This window comes from Cnephaeus nilssonii (assembly GCF_951640355.1).
Source record: "Cnephaeus nilssonii genome assembly, chromosome: 10".
Lineage (NCBI taxonomy): Eukaryota > Metazoa > Chordata > Mammalia > Chiroptera > Vespertilionidae > Cnephaeus > Cnephaeus nilssonii.
In genome coordinates this window covers 11,737,000-11,755,206 of record NC_137081.1, presented here as the reverse complement: position 1 = coordinate 11,755,206, position 18,207 = coordinate 11,737,000, and the positions used below count along the sequence as shown (strand labels likewise).

The following is an 18,207-nucleotide window of genomic DNA, read 5'->3' as shown; positions in this document are numbered from 1 at the left end:
AGAAAGACAAACACCATATAATTTTATATGTGGAATCTACTGAACAAAATAAACTAACAAACAAAATAGAGACAGACTCATAGATACAGAGAACAGACTGACAGCTGTCAGAGGGGAGGGGTACTGGGGAGGCTGGATAAGAAGGGTGAAGGGATTAAGCAAAAATCAACAACTCATAGTTAATAAATGTTTAAAAGAGATAGAGAATATATGAAGAAATAAACCCTATTATAACTACAGTAAAAATTGCAGCCTTTTTTTGAAATTAGAGAAATACAAATGAAAAGTCATCCAATAAATTTCTCAAGGTAGCAAAATGAGTAATGTGAGCAAGCTCCACTTTAGAAGGGGTATGAGACAGCAGAACCACTTCTGATGGCTGTTGGCACAGCAAATTGACTGATGTGTTTGTTCTGTAAGATGATTTGAAAGCAGCTTATAGGAGTTTATGAACCATAGTTTTTTTTGCTTTTCATTTAGGAATTCCAGTTTTGGAAAAATGCCTTAAAATGATTGAAAAGATAAATAAGTGATATCTTACACAGATGTTTGCATCATTGGTGTATATAATAGTAAAAATTTGATAATAATTCAGATGCACTATAAAAGGGAAACAGCTAAGCAAGCTGTGTTGTGTTAAAAACACAGAACATCAAATCGATATTAAAAATAAGAAATGTATAAGCTTTATAACATGTGAGTGAAAAAATGAATCTGAAAATAAAATAGACCCAATGATCTGATTCACTGATTGAACTATGGGAAAAAACAACAACAACAACAAAAAAGCCTATAATTGTAATTTGTTTAACATCTAGAAAAGGTATGGATATAGAAGTTGCATTTTTATTAGTATGTGTTTGCTTCTTTATTGATCTTATGGTACTTAAATTCTCATTGGCTTGCTCTCTTGTGTATGTAAAAACAAATAAAGAATATAAGGAAACACACTTCAGAAATGGGTCAATTTTATATCTAAATATAATTACTCTACGTCTCAGATGTGATCCCATACGGAGCTTCCTGGGAACCCCATCTGATAGAAAACAGTAGGAGAAGGCATAAGAGGGAGAACAAAATGAGAAGTAAATGCATGTAAGGTCAGGAAAAATAGTCTGAGCATTCATCATTCTTGGCTGAAACATACATGTGAGAACAACCCCACCCATAACTAGTCACAAATGGCCTGTCAAAATAAAAAAGTAAAATAGCAGCATATGCTGGAAATTTTGCTGTTTTTATGATAAGCAGAGAGACATTTTCTCACAAGTCTCCCCTTCCTTCACACTGCTGAGAATCCAGGCTTCTGTATGCTGTGATTGCAGACTTTTTCTGGGTAAATTTTCGACTTTTTCTCACCCTGCGGAGTGATCTTCAGCATCCAAGCTGAATGTGTCTGTTTGATATTTCAAAAATAACTTGGTTCCCCAGAGCCTCTATTTCCATTTAGCTCCCCTCCCCCCACCACTACCACAATTACTGTATGTTCTGCGTGGAGTCAGATTTGCTTCCATTGGTGTCATTATGAACATTAAAAATAGAGTTTCAGAGGAGAACACAGATACTCCTCCGTGCTGTACATTTCTCCAAGAAGCACAACACTGCATAATTTCTCAAATGCGACCCTGTTTTCATCTTGCCAGCAATTTGGCAGTTCTCAGTTTTCAAAGGTTACTGCTCTGAATTTGTTTTCTTGGTAATCTCGCAGCCCATTTGTTCTGCCTAATGCTGAAAATCTATGTAAGATCTTGACCTCCATATGTCATACACCAGTAGATTTACCCTTTCCTTGAAAATTTTGTCCTACACTAAAAAAGGAAAGAAAAGAAAGCATTTCATGACTTGTTAAAATGGCATGTGGGTTAAATGTTTAAGGATAAAGCCAAGGGGTCTCAAGCCTTAGGTAGGACTTAACTCTCTGAATTTGAGAGTAAGAATATCATTCCAGTTTTCTAGGACACACACAAAAGAGATTTTATCCTTGAAAGAAAAGATTCCATTAATTTACCAGGCCTGTTAGGTATCTACCTTGCTCAGAAGGTAATTCCACCTTTATTTTAATGAACACATAAAAGGAAATAATTATAGGGTCATAAACCAAAACAAACAAACAAACAAACAAACAAAAATAAAAGAGGGGAAGCCAGCCCTATATACAAAATAGTGTGGAGATAAGTATTTAAGTGAAAAATGTACTTGTCTATTGTCTGGTCATTTTCTATGTGTTTATTGAATACCGAGTCTCCCCAAGCAGCCTACTGTGATCTCAGGTTCTATGGAGCCAACAGAATTAAGGCAAGTTTCTTAACCTCAAGAGATATCATTTTACTGAGGGAGAATTAACATGCCTGAAATTATTAGAAAACAATAAATGCTAAACCATGTGACTACACAATTTTGGAAAGGAGAGGAAGTAGAGTGTGAGATGAGCATTGAGGGATAAGAAGGAAAGAGATGGGCAAAGAAGGCGGAGAGGAAGGTGGGCTGGCATGGGCAGTGACTGGGTACCAGGCAGAGAAACTGCCTGGGTAGAGACCCAAGGGAAGAATGAGTAAGACGAATGTGGGGTAGAGGATACGGTTAGATAAGGAGGGCTGAGGATGGACCACGGAGCTCTGGCCCCCATGTGATAGGCAGTGGGGCTTTCCTGAGGAAATGGTGCTCTAGGAAGAATTGTCTGGTACTGGCTGGGGGATGGGTGAGTGCAGGGAAGGAGGCTAGAAACCTGCTCCCCTCGCTTATGCTGCTGTGCGTTTGAAATATGACCATTTGTTGGAGAAAGAGAACAAAGGGGAAGTTTGAGGGAAAAGTCAAAAAAAGATAAGGGAGAGCTTGATGGAAGCTTTTTATGGTGGCTGCATCATCAGGAATGGGGTTGGGGAGTGGGTGACAAATGGACTTTATAGTTGATGTTGTACTCTACACACTTGATGACAACTCTGTGTGTGTGTGTGTGTGTGTGTGTGTGTGTGTGTGTGTGTGTGATTCTTTTTTGCAGAGGCCATGTTATTTTCATATAAAATTTAAAAATGTAATCCTAATATTTATGGAGGACTTTAAAAATAGTGACATCACTGATAAATGGGGTAAATGTGGAAGGATGCTGGCCTCTTTTCCGGTGGGTGCATATGTACACACTCTCTCTCTCTCTCTCTCTCTCTCTCTCTCTCTCTCTCTCTCTCTCACACACACACACACACACACACACACACACACACACAAACACACACACACTCACACACTCACACATCTAAGTCTGATTTGCACAGAGTACATGTCCTTAATCAACTAGTTTCTGACTCCCAGAGCCTTATGCTCTGTGGGCCTGGAGCTGTTTTGCCTCTTACCCCCCCCCCCCCATCCCCCTTTCATGATGTCCCTTCCACTCTCTCTCTGATTCCTCTATGCCAGACAGATCTGGCCTTTGCTGCTGCCTCTCAGTTGTCATTGTCCATTGTCTACTTGGAGATAATTCTACTGAGTCTTCCTTGAGTCTAAATCCTGCTGTCCTTTGCATCCTCCCAGGGCCGTGTGCGCTGCTCTGCCATCCATCTTCCACTTTTGTCCAACTTGGGGGACCTGACTTGCAGTCAGAAGTGCCCCAGTGCTGGGGCGTTGGCCTGATGCCAGGACTTTGTTGACTGCAGCGCTGTGTGTAGATTAATGTGCACAGAGCACACACGCACTAACGGGCAATCAGGCTTTCCAACTGATTGCGTGATTTATAGAAGAGATGGTCCTGCCCCTATAATATACAGCAGTGGCATCATATGTATGAACTAAGAATCTGCGAAATAAATCAAGCCCCAGAACCGTTAGAGGCTACATGTGCGCCAGCTGGTCAGCGGGAGCTTTGTGGTACAAACAGCGAATAGGCAAGGATTTATTTATTTGAACTCTAACATGTATGCGTGACTTTGCATTAAGAAAACTCTAGGGGGAATGCACCACATTTTATAGTAAACAAAGGGTGAAGGAAAATGTGTTAGAAGTGGTGATTTGGCCAGTAATAATCATGGAAGAGCAATAGCTTTTTAAAAATAAAATTAAAGCTCTGATGCATGACCACAATAGATGCCTATCTGAGGCAGCCTCCAGTGTGTCACTGCTACCAGTTTTGCTTTCGACACTGTCAGCTATACAACCCACCCCACCCAAACGGATTTTACCATGAGAGTTCTGAGCTCTTTCAGAGAAAGGATGTGTCTATGACATAACAGAATTTTAATGCTTTCTTTCATCAAAGCATGCAAAATTTATTAAATGAGAAAAAAAAAGTCAAGAACTTTAAAAATTAACATTTCTTTTTTGTTTGTTTGTTTTTAAATATATTTTATTGATTTTTCACAGAGAGGAAGGTAGAGGGATAGAGAGTTAGAAACATCGATGAGAGAGAAACATCGATGAGCTGCCTCCTGCACACCCCCCACTGGGGATGCGCCCGCAACCAAGGCACACGCCCCGCGACTGGAATCGAACCCAGGACCCTTCAGTCCGCAGGCCGACGCTCTATCCACTGAGCCAAACCAGTCAGGGCAAAAAATTAACATTTCTTTATGAAATTGTAGTAAAGTCAAATTTAGGATTTTCCAAAAATAAAGCCTTTAAATAAAGCAAAATCCATAGATTTTGAACAACTACCAAATGTATTTTTGTCCTAAACTTAAATACTTTGGTACCTTAAAAAAGAAAAAAAAAATTAAGTAGGATGGAAATTTATAACATTTATAAGATTTTTGGCAAAATCAGAACACTTGACAAAATTCTTTTAGTAATTTCACAGTTTAGGGGAAAAAAGTATCTTCAAAGAATTATTGAGATTCCAGGAACTTCCAGGCACTCCGCCAGGGGCTAGACATTAAAGAAGAACAATCAGTCCTGCCTTCCTTGAGTTTATGTCCTGGAGGGAGAGACAGGAGTAAAAAGTAAACAAATCCATGAGCTAATGATAAAGTATGACATTTCACATGAAGGCAATAAACAGGGTTTACAAGAGAGCTCAGGGGTGGGGAGAGACAGTGGTCAGGAGGACCTCTTGGCGGAAGTGGCATTGGGGCTGTGATTTAAAGGATGCAAATAAGCCATTAATGTCCAGAACATTTGAGTTAGAGGAAATAGTGAATAGAGGTAATGAAAGGAGGCCATTCTGCGTGGGGCTGGAATTAGGGGAACAGGGGCAGTTATGGAGACCCTGGCCTGCTCTTGTGGGATCTCTTTGGCCATCACAAGGAATTTGGATTTTTTTTTTAAGGGAATAAAAAAAAAGTCATTGAAAAGATTTGAGCAGGAAAGTGATCTGATCTGATCTACATGATCCTATTTACATTGTTGAGAGATTACTTTAGCTCCTTGAGGCAAATGGGTCAGAGGTGGCAAGAGCTGGGACAGAGTTCCTGGAGTCACTGAGGCAGTCCAAGGGAGAGAGGATGGAAGCTTGATATGGTGGGTGGCACAAGATGGAGAGAAGTAGACATGCTTGGGTACATATGTAGGTGAGACTAATAGGATTTGCATATGGCCTGAAAAGATGAATCAAGGATGACTCCTAGGCATTTTGGACTTAGTAATGGTGCTATGTACAAGGCTTGGAGGGAGAAACAGGGTTGGGGAGGAGGAAGGAGAGATAACTGAGGCTGACAGAAGTGAATGGTGGAGACAAGGAGGCCTAAACAAAGATAGATTAAGCTGTTGAAAGAGGCCTGGGATGAAATAATGGCATGGGTGGAATTGGAGAGAAAGATAGTGAATTGAATGCTCAAGTCCTTAAAGAAAGTCAGGGGAAAGGAGTGGTGCTGGTTGAACAGCTGAAGAGGGGTAGTGGACGTCATGAGTTTCATCTGAGTGGGGCTTTTAAAGGAGGAAGAGAAATGGTGGAGTGGGGAGAGAGGAAAGACCAATGGAGTGGCACATGAATCTCCCTGAGAAGACTATAGGGGCGGCACTGTCCTCAGGGGACCAGGCAGTCCCAGGAGCACTGAGAGAGGAGTTTGAGAATACTGAAGCGCTTCCTGAGCAGGCAGGTGTTCCAGAGGGCACCGTGATGTGTAACTGATATATATCTCTTATCTCCTTTGACCTCATTTCTTTCTCTCCCAGCCAAACATCCACACCTTTGCACCTGGAGCGAAGGCTTTTATCTTTTGACCTGGATCCTCTGGCTCACTACAAATTCAGAGAGGTGCCAGGTGGAGGCCAGCCATGGCTCCCTCTTGGTTTCTGTGGTTTGGAGGACATTACCTAGCAACTCAGAGTTTTCCGGGTGGTGACAGAATGTAGCCCAAGGGGAAAGAGATTCCATACTAGACACGTAAGACAAGGATTATACTGACAAACTAGCCCCAAATTGAACATAGCATTGTTCCCACATGCAAACAGGTACAGAAAGCCTCCTCTAAGCACCTAGGCCTTTGCACAACAGAAACCTATGCCTCTGCCCTTGCTCAGAGATCATTTGTGCTCCTTACGAACTTAGGTTGAGTTGCCATCAGTTGTGTAGACTGCAGGTAGGATGGAAGTGGAATTAGAAATAATAAAGGGGAAGAAGAAATTACATAAAAAAACTGTTCTCCAATTCCTAAGCAGAAAGAAGAAATAAGAAAGAACACCATCACTCATTTGCTGTGATGGTGGATCCATAGGCTGCAAGGCTTCAAGGGCCTGGGAGGTTATTACAGAATGCCGGGTCTTTTGTATACATATCCTAAGAGCCAGAGGCACTGAAGAAGGTTATCTGAGGATCCTCACGCAACAGGGTTTCTTCTTTTGGAAAACTGTATTTTAGACTGAGGCCTCAATATCTCACAAACAAGTCAGTCCTGACAGCTTACACTTTCTGCCTGGGACAATGAGAAATAGGCAGCTATTCAAAAACTTATCACCTCTCCCTCTTCTTCCTGTACCCCAAAACTCTACAATGCTAATAAATCCCATGGAAACCTTAATACCGAACCATCACTTGCTCCATCACTCACTTCATTGGCCCATATATATCTTCAACCTTGCTCATTCCCCCAGAATTTCTAGCTATGGTACAATTACCTCTAGGATATAAGATTATGAGTTCAATCTTTTTCTAGACCATCTGGCTTTCTTCTTCTTCAAGTTACAGAATTATCTTTAATTATGGCCAACTCGAAACAGCTTTAAGCCCAAGTTGATTCAGGTCAGAGAGTCTAATTCGTAGTTGGTGTCCAATAAGGGCTGTTTTCTTTCTTCTATTGTCATATCGTTATCAGTCTTGGGGCATTCTTATGAGCACATAGTCTTGGCATTTTCTGTTCTTCTTGACCCCCTTAATATTGCTAACAGGATATGCAGAAGTGATAGAATTTTTCTTCCCTTCATCTCTCAGCAGTTAAACAGCTGAAGCTGGATAGATCAGAAAATTAGATTTACTATAAAGATTAAATATAAAATATAAAAGTGAATCATGGGTGAGGTGCTAACTCTAGCCACAAGTTAGAACTGCAAACATGTAAGCTATTATTGAGGGAGGCTTTGGTTCGCGTAAGGTGGTCGGGTAGATTTGCTACCAAATGGTATGTCACCAGCTCTTTATAGTTTAGGAAGAAGTCAGCTCTCTACCAGTCAGAACACACTGGAGATGAGGTGAGAAGAGACAGTGCAGATCTGGACTTCTGCCACAGGCTCAAAAAAATGCAGGAACACCCTTGGCCTTGAGATACCCAGGCAAGAGGACACTTGGTGTTGTTTTGGTTTCCATGGCCACCCTTCCAGTCCCACAACAATAGGGCTTGGTACAACTGCCTACCAACGACTGGGTGGCAGAATCCCAGCTCATTGCTAGGGATTCATCATGTCAGTTTTCTCACCCATGGTGCAGTATAAAGTATGACTCCAGGCAAAAAAAAGTGACGAATCGTCTAAGGGATTAGTCATCTTTCAGGGTATATGAGGCCTCTCTCTTTAATTCCAGCACTTCCTTCAGGCAGAATGTTGTGTGTTTGTTTGTCTGTCTGGGTATTTTGTTTGTTTGTTTGTTTCTTTGTTTAATAAAGTACAGCAAAATTTGATGGAAGGAAATTGAGCCTGTATCATTGCAAGTCCTCAGCCAGCTACTGCAAGGCTTGTCTGGACAGGCTCATGGAGACACTGGGCTGGTGGGCATCTTTAACACCAGTGACCCCCTTAATATTGCTAACAGGATATGCAGAAGTGGTAGAAGTTTTCAGAACTCTTGCTGATCACAGCTACCAACCCTTGCTGATCACAGCTTCCTGGCCCAGTGGAAGATTTATCTGAATAGGTGCTGCTTAAAAAAGAAACTCTTCTCCCTGAGGCTCTTCTCAGCACATAAAAATCCTAATTACTCACTATTCACGTTCTTTTCTGTAGGTTCATTCTCGCTGATTTGGTGAACCTGAAATGGCATTGAGTGACCTTGATTTTCACTGGGGGGATATGTGGGGAGAAGGTATGTGTGTTTATTTAGGTTTAGAATATGCATTAAACAGAGCTTGCGACACAAGGACTCTAAATTAGGTCTTTGAATCTACAAATCATGTGATTGCTATTACACTCAACCGGAGTCCTACTTGTGCATCTATCACCAGGTACTGGTAGCGTGGCTTTTAGAATTAGCTCATTAGACAGCTACTTCAATCTTCCCTCTGGAAATGTGGAAATTGTACAGCTGATAATATCATGGATCTCAGGTAGCAAAGAAAAACATGACATTTAGTTTTCTCAATCTATATGCAGTTTGACTTTCTTCATAAGAGAAGTCAGGAAAATCCAAAGAAACTCCAATGGAGCATTGGTATTTGACAGCCAGGGAGCACATTTTTCTATTTCAACCGTTAGATGCATTGCATACAAAAGCAAGAGAAATAACTAGACACTAAGAATTACCATAACCAAACCAATATTTTCCCCAAGATTGAAAAAAAAGGTACCATTTAATAATACATGACACAACTCCCACACTTGGCAAAGCAATATTTTAAAACTAAAATTATATTGTAATTAGCCTTTCAAAAATGTGAACACTTCAATATAGGAGTCCATTAATAATCTAACCGCTGCTGCTGCAAAGCATGTTCCTCCCACACGTGTAACTTAATTAAACTCAGTTTCTTGTTCCAACCGTCAGACAGTCATGAGGAACAGGTGGCTTCCAACTTAGAGATAATGGAAAGATGTGACTTTACACGTCCACATGAAATTATCTAAGTGTCTTCCACCTTCTTCCTCCTGGCAATTTCCATTTCAAACACAGATTTGCTTCTACTTTATAGAATTTAAAGTTCAAGCATGACCTAGGACAATTCTAATGAAAATTAAATGTAGATTTATACAGTGGTCTTTATTATTCCTCATACAAATATCTCAACCACCTCTTCCCTCCAAAAAAAAACCCACCTTACTTTCTCATAGAGCTAGGAGGTTAGATAAGTGTTAAGAATAATTACACACTAAATGGTGTGATTTCAAGGACAGTGAGAGGGGATAACAAATGAAAGCCACAACCTCTACGTACCATCTCTTTTTTCTCTAATGGGCTATAAGTGTCATTAATTCAGAAGCCTGGAGAAGCAGGCAGGTGGCTGGAATGAGTGAAGATGACTGAGTGTAGGAGAGGCAGGAGTTTTGCTAACTGGAGAATGCATGCTCGGTCTAGACCGGCAGCCTCCACCCACCTCCAGCAGATCTTTGTTTTGCCTTCACAGGGGTTGCCAGATCATCCGATGCTTCAGGATAAGAAGAAAATTCAAATTTTATTTTTTTTAAATGTGGTAGTTAATTAAAAAGTTTAAAGCCATCCACCAGGTGGGTCAAACCAATATACAGGCCTAGAGCCACCTTTGAGGACCACCGCTGATTAGGATGTTAATTTGCTTTGCCTCCTAAGAAGAGAGAAGATTTATCAGTCAGACTTGCCTTGAAGTAAATCTATGATCTGAGAAGGAACTTTGAAGAAGGAAGGACGCATCCCACCAGTAAGTGTGTGTGTGTGGCAGTGGTGGGAGAAGGGGGGAAGGCGGGGGGGAAGGGGGTCCCAAAGTATACTAAGCCTCAGAGATCAGAGAAGAGGGTCTATTACAATTAAAAGATACAAATCATAGGGATGTTGGGGACACAGTTGCACAGAAAAGAGAACTAAGGTCCATCTCTACGTTCTCATTGAGTAGGTTTGGCACTATAGCAGGACAGCTGACATTGGTGATGAACACAGGAGCGCTTCCCTGAGCACTCAGGCTTCCATTGGTTTCTCTTGATGTCCTCCAGCAAACACCTGATTCTTTCAGCCTGGACAGAGTGCAGAGAATTAATCCCATGTGCCTTCCAATGAACAGCCTTTCAGCAATAATAAATGGGAGTTGGAGCATTAATACTCCAGTTTCTCCATCTTCTGGGAGGATCACTCCACACTATTTACAGAGTTCCCCACAGGATTGAGCCCCATGTGTCCACAGTGGTAACCATCTCCATTAAGCACCCTTTACTGACTTCCTGTCTTATTTCCCCACCCTCTCACTTGTACTGCCTAGGATCATCACCCAAACCATTTAAACTCAAATCTGAGTCGCAGGTTCTGCTTTTTGGGGGAACTCCAGTTAAGGTCCTAATTACCATGAAAACATCCCCAAAGGTCTTGCTTGTCTTAGGTGATCTGAGACCTTGGAAGGGATTTTTATATGATTGAATAGGTAGTACCGTGTTCTCTTGTCCCAAAATTGGGATCATTTTATAAGAGCTGACACTCTAAGTTCAAAGTATAATTATGAAGATCAAATAAAATAATGTTCATAAATGTGCTTCACATGTTAGCAAGTGTTACATAAATGCTGTTTTTATAACTCTCTTTGTTATTAAGATCCAATAATGGTGTGTCTCCAGGAACAAAGATGTGAGTGATGGTGGAGAAAGAATAAGCAAGATGAAGTTCTTTGCTGATCTGCCTGGTAAGTCTCAGAGCAAACATGTCTGACTGTATGAGGCAGCTTTTGTAAGATGCCTTTATATTTATGACATTGAAACAAGGTTGGTGAGTCCATCAAGGTGGCGCTGTGGAGACCTATTCTATTTACAACACATTAAATGTATTTAGAAACTGAGTTATTGTTCCCAGGACTGGGGCAAGATGAGAGTGGCCAACAAAAGTGGCCAACGGAAGACATAAAGCCAGAGCTTCACAGAAAATTTCATCTGTGTAAACTACAGTGACTAATACAAACAATAAAGTATTTAGTGTCTATGAGACTATTTATAGTAGAAAATTAATGGGTCTTTTATACCTGATTTAATGGCCCTTTAAAGAGAAAAAGTATAATCACAGCATAATCAATGAAATGAATGATATTTACAGGTTGAATAATAATTTACTATAAGAAAGGGTGATAATTTTTTCTTTAGCATTTTTGACAGTTGTGGTAGCCTTGAGCTGTGGTTAGAAATAAGTAACAGTGTGTGTGTGTGTGTGTGTTGTGTGTGTGTGTGTGTGTACTTAAAGCTGAGTGCTTTAAACACTGTATGCAGCAGGTATGTACAGGCATACCTCATTTTATGGCCCTGTGTGTTCTTTAAAATTGAAGGTATGTAGCAACCCTGCTTTGAGTAAGTCTATTGGCACCTTTTTTGCCAACCAAATTTGCTCACTTGTGTCTCAGTGTCACATTTGGGTAATTATAGCAATATTTCAAACTTTTTCATTATTACTGTTTTTGTTATGGTGATCTGTGATCAGTGATTACATCTGTCCAGTTACTATTGTAATTGTTTTGGGGTGCCATGAACTGGGCTTGATTAGACAGGAAACTTAATCCATACATTCTGTGCGTGTTCTGACTGTTTCATTGACCAGTCATTCCCCCATCTCCCTCTCCTTGGGCCTCCCTATTTCCTGAGACATCACAATATTGATTATTGAGATTAATAATATCACAATTAACCTTTTGCACTCAGATGTCGAGTGTGACTCGACACGGTTAGCATTGGAATAAAGGAATCGAGAAAAAAGCAAGCAAGTGCAAAGGGTTAATAACCCTACAATGAGCTCTAAATATTCCAATGAAAGAAAGAGTTGGGCATCTCTCATTTTAATTCAAAAACTAGAAATAATTAACCTTAGTAAGTCATGTTGAAAGCCTAGAGAGGCCAAAAGCTAGGCCTCTTATGCCAAATAGAAAGTTGTAAATGTGAAGGAAAGGTTCTTGAAGGAAATTAAGAGTGCTACTCCAGTGAACACATAGATGATAAGAAAGCAAACCAGCCTTAATGCTGATATGGAGAAAGCTTTAGTGGTCTGGAGAGACGATTAAACCAGTCACAACATTCCCTTAAGCCAAAACCTAATCTGGAGCACGACATAACTCTTCAATTCTATGAGGGCTGAATGAGGTGATGAAGTTGCAGAAGAAAAGTTCAAACCCAGCACAGGTTGGTTCATGAAGTTTAATGAAAGAAACTGTCCCCATAGCATAAAAGTCCAAGGTGAAGCAGCAAGTGCTGATGTAGAAGCTGAAGCAAGGTGTTCAGAAAATCTAGCTAAGATCATTAATGAAGGTGGCTATGCCAAACAACAGTTTTTCAATGTAAATAAAACAGCCTTTCATTGGAAGAAAATGCCATGTACTGGTAGAACTTCCATAGCTAAAGAGGACAACTCAATGCCTGGCTTCAAAGGATAGGCCGACTCTCTTATGAGGGGCTAATGCAGCTGGTGAGTTTAAGTTGAAGCAAAAGCTCATTGACTATTTCAAAAATTCTTGGGCCCTTAAGAATTGTTACCTCTACTCTGCCTGTGCTCTATGAATGGAACAACAAGACCTGGATGACAGCACATCTGTTTACAACATGGTTTACTGAATATTTTACGCCCACTATTGAGACCTGCTGCTCAGAAAAATAGAAGGTTTCTTTCAAAATATTACTGCTAATTGACAGTATACCTGGTCACCCAAGTGCTCTGAGGGAGATGTACAAGGAGATTAATGCTGTTTTCATGTCTGCCAAAACAACATCCATTCTGCAGCCCATGAATCAAGGAATAACATATAGCTGGTAAGTGACAGAGTTGGAACATGAACTCAGGCACTGTACTTTTGGATCTTTCTAACTCCATACAACACAGTCTCTCTAAGATGGAGTGTTTATAAGCACTGTATACATGTTAAAGCAAGAAATCCATTGTTTTAACCTTCCTGTGCATGCCCAGGCCACTCTGCCTCCGGCTAAAACATCTTAAGCATCTTAGCAGGAAGCCTCTCTGTCACAATATTTTTCATTTGCATTGTTCACTTCCCACTTCTACAGGTTTAAATTCTATACCCCCTTGGCCTAGCACAAATGCTACCCCTTCCAAAGAACCCTTCCTCTTAATTCCTCTTATTTTCTGCCACAAGTATCGTATCTCTCCTTGGAGCACCTTCATACTTTATACTAATTTTATGGAGCTTGTCACCCTATATAGCAGTGACATATGTGTGACTTATCCCCACTTTAGCAGCACACTCCTTGTGTTCATTAGGGACCTTCACAGTGGAAATCTCTCACAATGGCCAACACAGAGCCTGGTCATTATATGTATATTGAAAGTGAAAGATTTATAAATGAGTGGATGGGTTGAGGAGATCATTGGATTGAATGACAATAATTTCTACCTATAGCCATTTACCTCTATTTTACAGGTGAAGCAATTGGGGTGTGGAGAAGTCACTCAAAGAAAACTCTTTGAACTTTTCCCATGCCCAAGAGTAGCGTAGAGATATAGATGTCATGAGTACCTAAGTCTTGCAGAAATTAACTGAGCATAGCTGCTTGCATAAAATAGTGACTGGAGTCTGCTCCATGAGCAATTGGTGGCAAAAGGATTCTGAGAGTTGTAATATGCAAATGCATCTGTCTCCTCAAACCAGGGTCATTTTCTTACCTTTTTGGGTTTTGCGGCTAAGGTCATTGCTTTTGAGCATCACCTTGCTCTGATTGATGCTTTGCTTTAGATGTTGAAAAATATCTCATTGATCAGGTTTCACCAACTGTACAGGCAAGAGATCATGAAAGGAGAGAGTGGCTGACATGGGCCTGATTACTTTGCTTACAAAAGCTTTTTGTAGCTGTCATTATCTGGGCTTTGCTCCTGTATACTACAGTGTCAATTTCTTAGAGAGATTGAGCAGGGCTGCCAAAGGCATTCTTCTTTGTCAAATGTTGCACATATTATTGAGTTTGTACCCAGGGAAACATTTATCTCTTGTGGCAGCCTTGCTGCCATGCGAGAGATAGCAGATTCAGTCCCAGCGAAGTTTAAGGAGGTCTTGATAGAACAGAAGGGTATGGGTGTAGAGCGAATGAGAGTCATTAGTTTGAGGATGTGTGATCAGTTGTCAGCATAGTAAGTTGACACAAGGATTGAGAGTCAGAAGCCTTTCACAGCTGGAGATGCTCAGAGTAAGCTCAGTTGAGATCACTATGTGTTTCGTAGACACACCCTTCTTTGACCTCTATTCCAGAATAGTTTTAAAAGAGGCAACAATGATTCTTTATTAATGATAAGCAATAGCTGTATTTGATTTATTGGTGATACTCAGGATTTTATTTTTTGAATCACAATCTTACTGCATCCTAATCCAATATACATTAATATCATCACAACATACAATGCAATCAGAGTGCTCTGGTTAAAATGGTATTGTCTCATGGACTGTTTCCACCTTTTCTACCTGCTTTAAAAATAACCATGGTACCAGGGCATCTCTAAAAGAAGGAGCGAAGTCTCTACCAATTGCATTATCAATTGTTAACCAAGAGCAACATGAGACCATAGTTTATGATGCAAGGGGAAGAAAGAATGTAATTTCTACTTCTGATGCAAGAGGCAGAAATAACCCAATTTTGACGGATGATCTATATTTGAGCAAGGAATTAGAAAAACCCTTCTCTCTCTTGTAAAATGAGCTAGCAGGGTATAGATATGACTGAAAGAAAATGAATACCTAGATCTTTAAGTATTCTGATCCAAGGAATCTGCTTGATTTTCTCTCTCAGGCACAGCAGTATTGGGGGAAAACACCTCAGAAATTTGACACATTTTTTTATAAAGTTTTATTTATTGCAAGAAACCAATATTCCTTTTATCTCTGACTTTTCACACCATATGAATTCAGAACACAACCCCTGTTTAAAAATAATATATTTTCAGAAGAGAAAAATAAACTTGCCTGTACATGGAACATTTCCAAAGAGAGAACATGAACAAACAGGTTTTTAATTTCAGGTGGGAAGTAGGCCTTTTGGTCCAAACTTAATTGCAGATGAGAAACTCTCATGTCTAGGACTTAACTAGCTACCACCCGATGATGGCTTACTTTACATATACAAATTAAAAACAAGTTATTTATTTATAGAGGAAATAGATAATTAACCGTATACAACACACAGCTACAGTTAGAGATCTCAGTTTTCTAGAAATCAGGTAGCTGAGGATGTTTTAGTCATTATCTTATCCCTGGAGATCATGTTCTCCTTCACACAAGTAGCATTAAACTGCTTTTTAGGTAAAGATTGACAGCCTGAAGAGCCGTACCTTACAGTGCTGAGTAGAGAGCTGGCTGTGTGGCAGCTCCCAACCTCTGTGAGAGTTCAATCCTTATGAACTGCATCTTTACCCGCAAGACTGTTTATTTCAAAGAGCAAGCATCTGACTTCTTCCATTTTATACTCTGCTGGGTTTTGAAAATTGGAAGCACATTGTTCAATTAAGAACCAATTAATGTGACATTCCAGCATGAAAGAAGTGTTAGGCAAAAGGAACCCACTGCAAACTAATCAGGGTAAAGTTTCATTGACTCGCAAGTTGCTGTTTCTTAAAGGCATAAGAGTGTTTTGCACTTACACCACCTCCAGCTCTTGGAACTTGAGTTCTTAAACTATGTAGGGTCAAGCTGAGTCAGGATCATATGGCGATCTTCCCAGAGGAGCCCAATTTCTGCAAAAATGTGCGCCCCATGGGTGCACTCTTTCTCTCACATTGGTATTTAGTCATTACTTTGCAGCTGATGTTCCTGTTTGTCATGTGACTCAAAAGATAAATAGCAACCAGAAACCCAAAGGGCAAGCTCTCAATCCAGTTCTCTCAGGCATAGTCTGTGCGGTGAACTTCAGTTTCCTCATCTCTTAAATGGAAGCAACAGGATCTATTAAATGGAACAGAGTGGCTGTGCCACTTGCTACCAGAGAAGAATAAGCCCTGGTTTTTGAATAAGTGCCAGCCTCAGCAATTAATCCATCAACTAAAATTCTTCTTGCAGTTTCAATTAGATTGAGAACCCTTCCCTGGTTTCCACTCAGGCTGTTGTGCAACAATTCCACAAGGCTAACAGCTGTCTGATTCCACCCCAGAGAGAGCTCTATTTCAGCTACTTCTGCATGTCTAGTTCATAAAGCACTCCGGGATCCAGGGGGTGAAAGGCACTTATCAGCATTGCAAGATGATATTTGTTAGTCGCAAATAAGCCTTACTAAAAAGGCCGGCAATGATTATACTCTTGTTAACAAGTCACTCAACATTCTAGTTGCATTCACTCCACCAAGATATAGTTGAACATCAAAGAACTTGGAGTAGCAGATTTCATAGGGATTTTTTTTAATGTCTGAAGATCTCCTAAATAGAAAAAAAATCAAAGGTGGAAGTTCATAATCTCTCAGCATCATCTCCCATTTCAAAATGAAGGTGCTGGGAGATATTCTATATGGTTGTTTGGTAAACTTATGTATTTTTTAATTTCATTTAAGGCAGCTTTCCAAATAATATTCTAAAAGAAACAGCTTCACCAACATTCATTCTCTTCAGACCCAGAGAACCATACTGGATGCCCTTTTCCTTCATTCAGGCCATTTCCATCTCCATTTTCTCATCCAACCATTCTCACCTCCTTCAGTGCTCCTTTTCATGATATTAAGAGACCTCAAATACTGTTGTTAACCTAAGAATAAAAAGAACTTTCAAAGTGAGAGTCAACCAGCATCTATTTGAGCTCAAAGAATAGCTATTTGGGATGCACTGATTCAGGCATGTCGATATAAACTATCAACACAATGGAGTAACCATTTTAAATGGCGAGAAAATTATAATTAGTTATATTCAAATACCTTAATGCAAATGAAAGTGAAATATTAACCAAAATAAAATTTCTGCTCATTTGCTTTCTTAGAACAAATGTCTTTTATGTTTATTTATTACAACCTATTGATATCATTATCTCCTTTGAAAAGTAAACCTAATTTCACTTTAGTCCCAAAGAAGTCCTATTAATTTAAAAGACAGTAGGTATTTAGTGAGAAGACTCAACTTTAGGAAGTATAAATTTACTCTCTTTACATGATAAAGGCTAGAAGATATTTTTTAAATGGTAACCAAATATTTGTGGCTTGTATACTTCCTTTCTCATTACAGTGTTTGTGACAAAGATGAATTAATGCCGTGCCATTTTCTGTTCTCATTACAATCTTGATCTTGAGATGAAATATTGGATGCTTAATGTTTTTATGAATTATAGCAGAAAACTGTACAATATTGACCTTTTTAATATTCCTGTTTCTGACTGGCTGGCATTTCCACTCCTCCTCTTCCTGTAACAATTCCTACTAATACGGAAGAAAAATTTAGGATAACTAGCCAATGAGAAAGCAGAATATTGAAAAGGTCAGCAGAGTACAGTCTTTTCTATAAATTCAAAGAAATTTATTAAGACATTGAAATCCAGACACTATAACTCATGCTTATGAACAAAATATGTAATTCATATTTGTGAAAAATAACCCTGTTTTAAAGCCTTCTCATTACTGTGAAAAAGAGACAACATAATTATTCAAGACTAAAAACAATCTTCTAAATATTTTATATTGTAACAGACTGAGAATTGCAGAAAGTAGTTGTTGCTTTTGGTTGAAGGCTGCAGGCGGGCAGCAGAGGCCCAGCAGGGAGGGAGAGGAAGGAAGCAAGACCCTGACCCATTTTCCCTCCCACCTCTCATCTCCCACTGCCCACTGGCTGAGCCCAGCTGGATGCCAGGGGACCAGAAAGGTTGGTTGATTCAATGCCTTAAAAGTTCAGGCTCCAGAGGTAGAGAGCGGGGTAGAGAAGGTCAGGGCCAACAGTATTATCCAGCAAAATGTCTAATGCTGGAGAGGGCCTGACCAGGAGTAGGAGAAATCGGGAAGAGAGGCGTCCAGTACAGGGAAGCAAAG

The 18,207-nt window shown here is 40.0% G+C and overlaps 1 long non-coding RNA gene across 1 annotated transcript in view; it reads left to right on the top strand.

Moving 5' to 3' along the window:
- Nucleotides 1-18,207, top strand: part of LOC307106450 — an 87,336-nt gene that overhangs the window by 43,388 nt on the left and 25,741 nt on the right. Inside the window, exons 3-4 of the long non-coding RNA XR_013814129.1 lie at nt 9,690-9,959; nt 10,838-10,925. This is a non-coding gene — a long non-coding RNA (uncharacterized lncRNA). The remainder of the gene's footprint in view (nt 1-9,689; nt 9,960-10,837; nt 10,926-18,207) is intronic.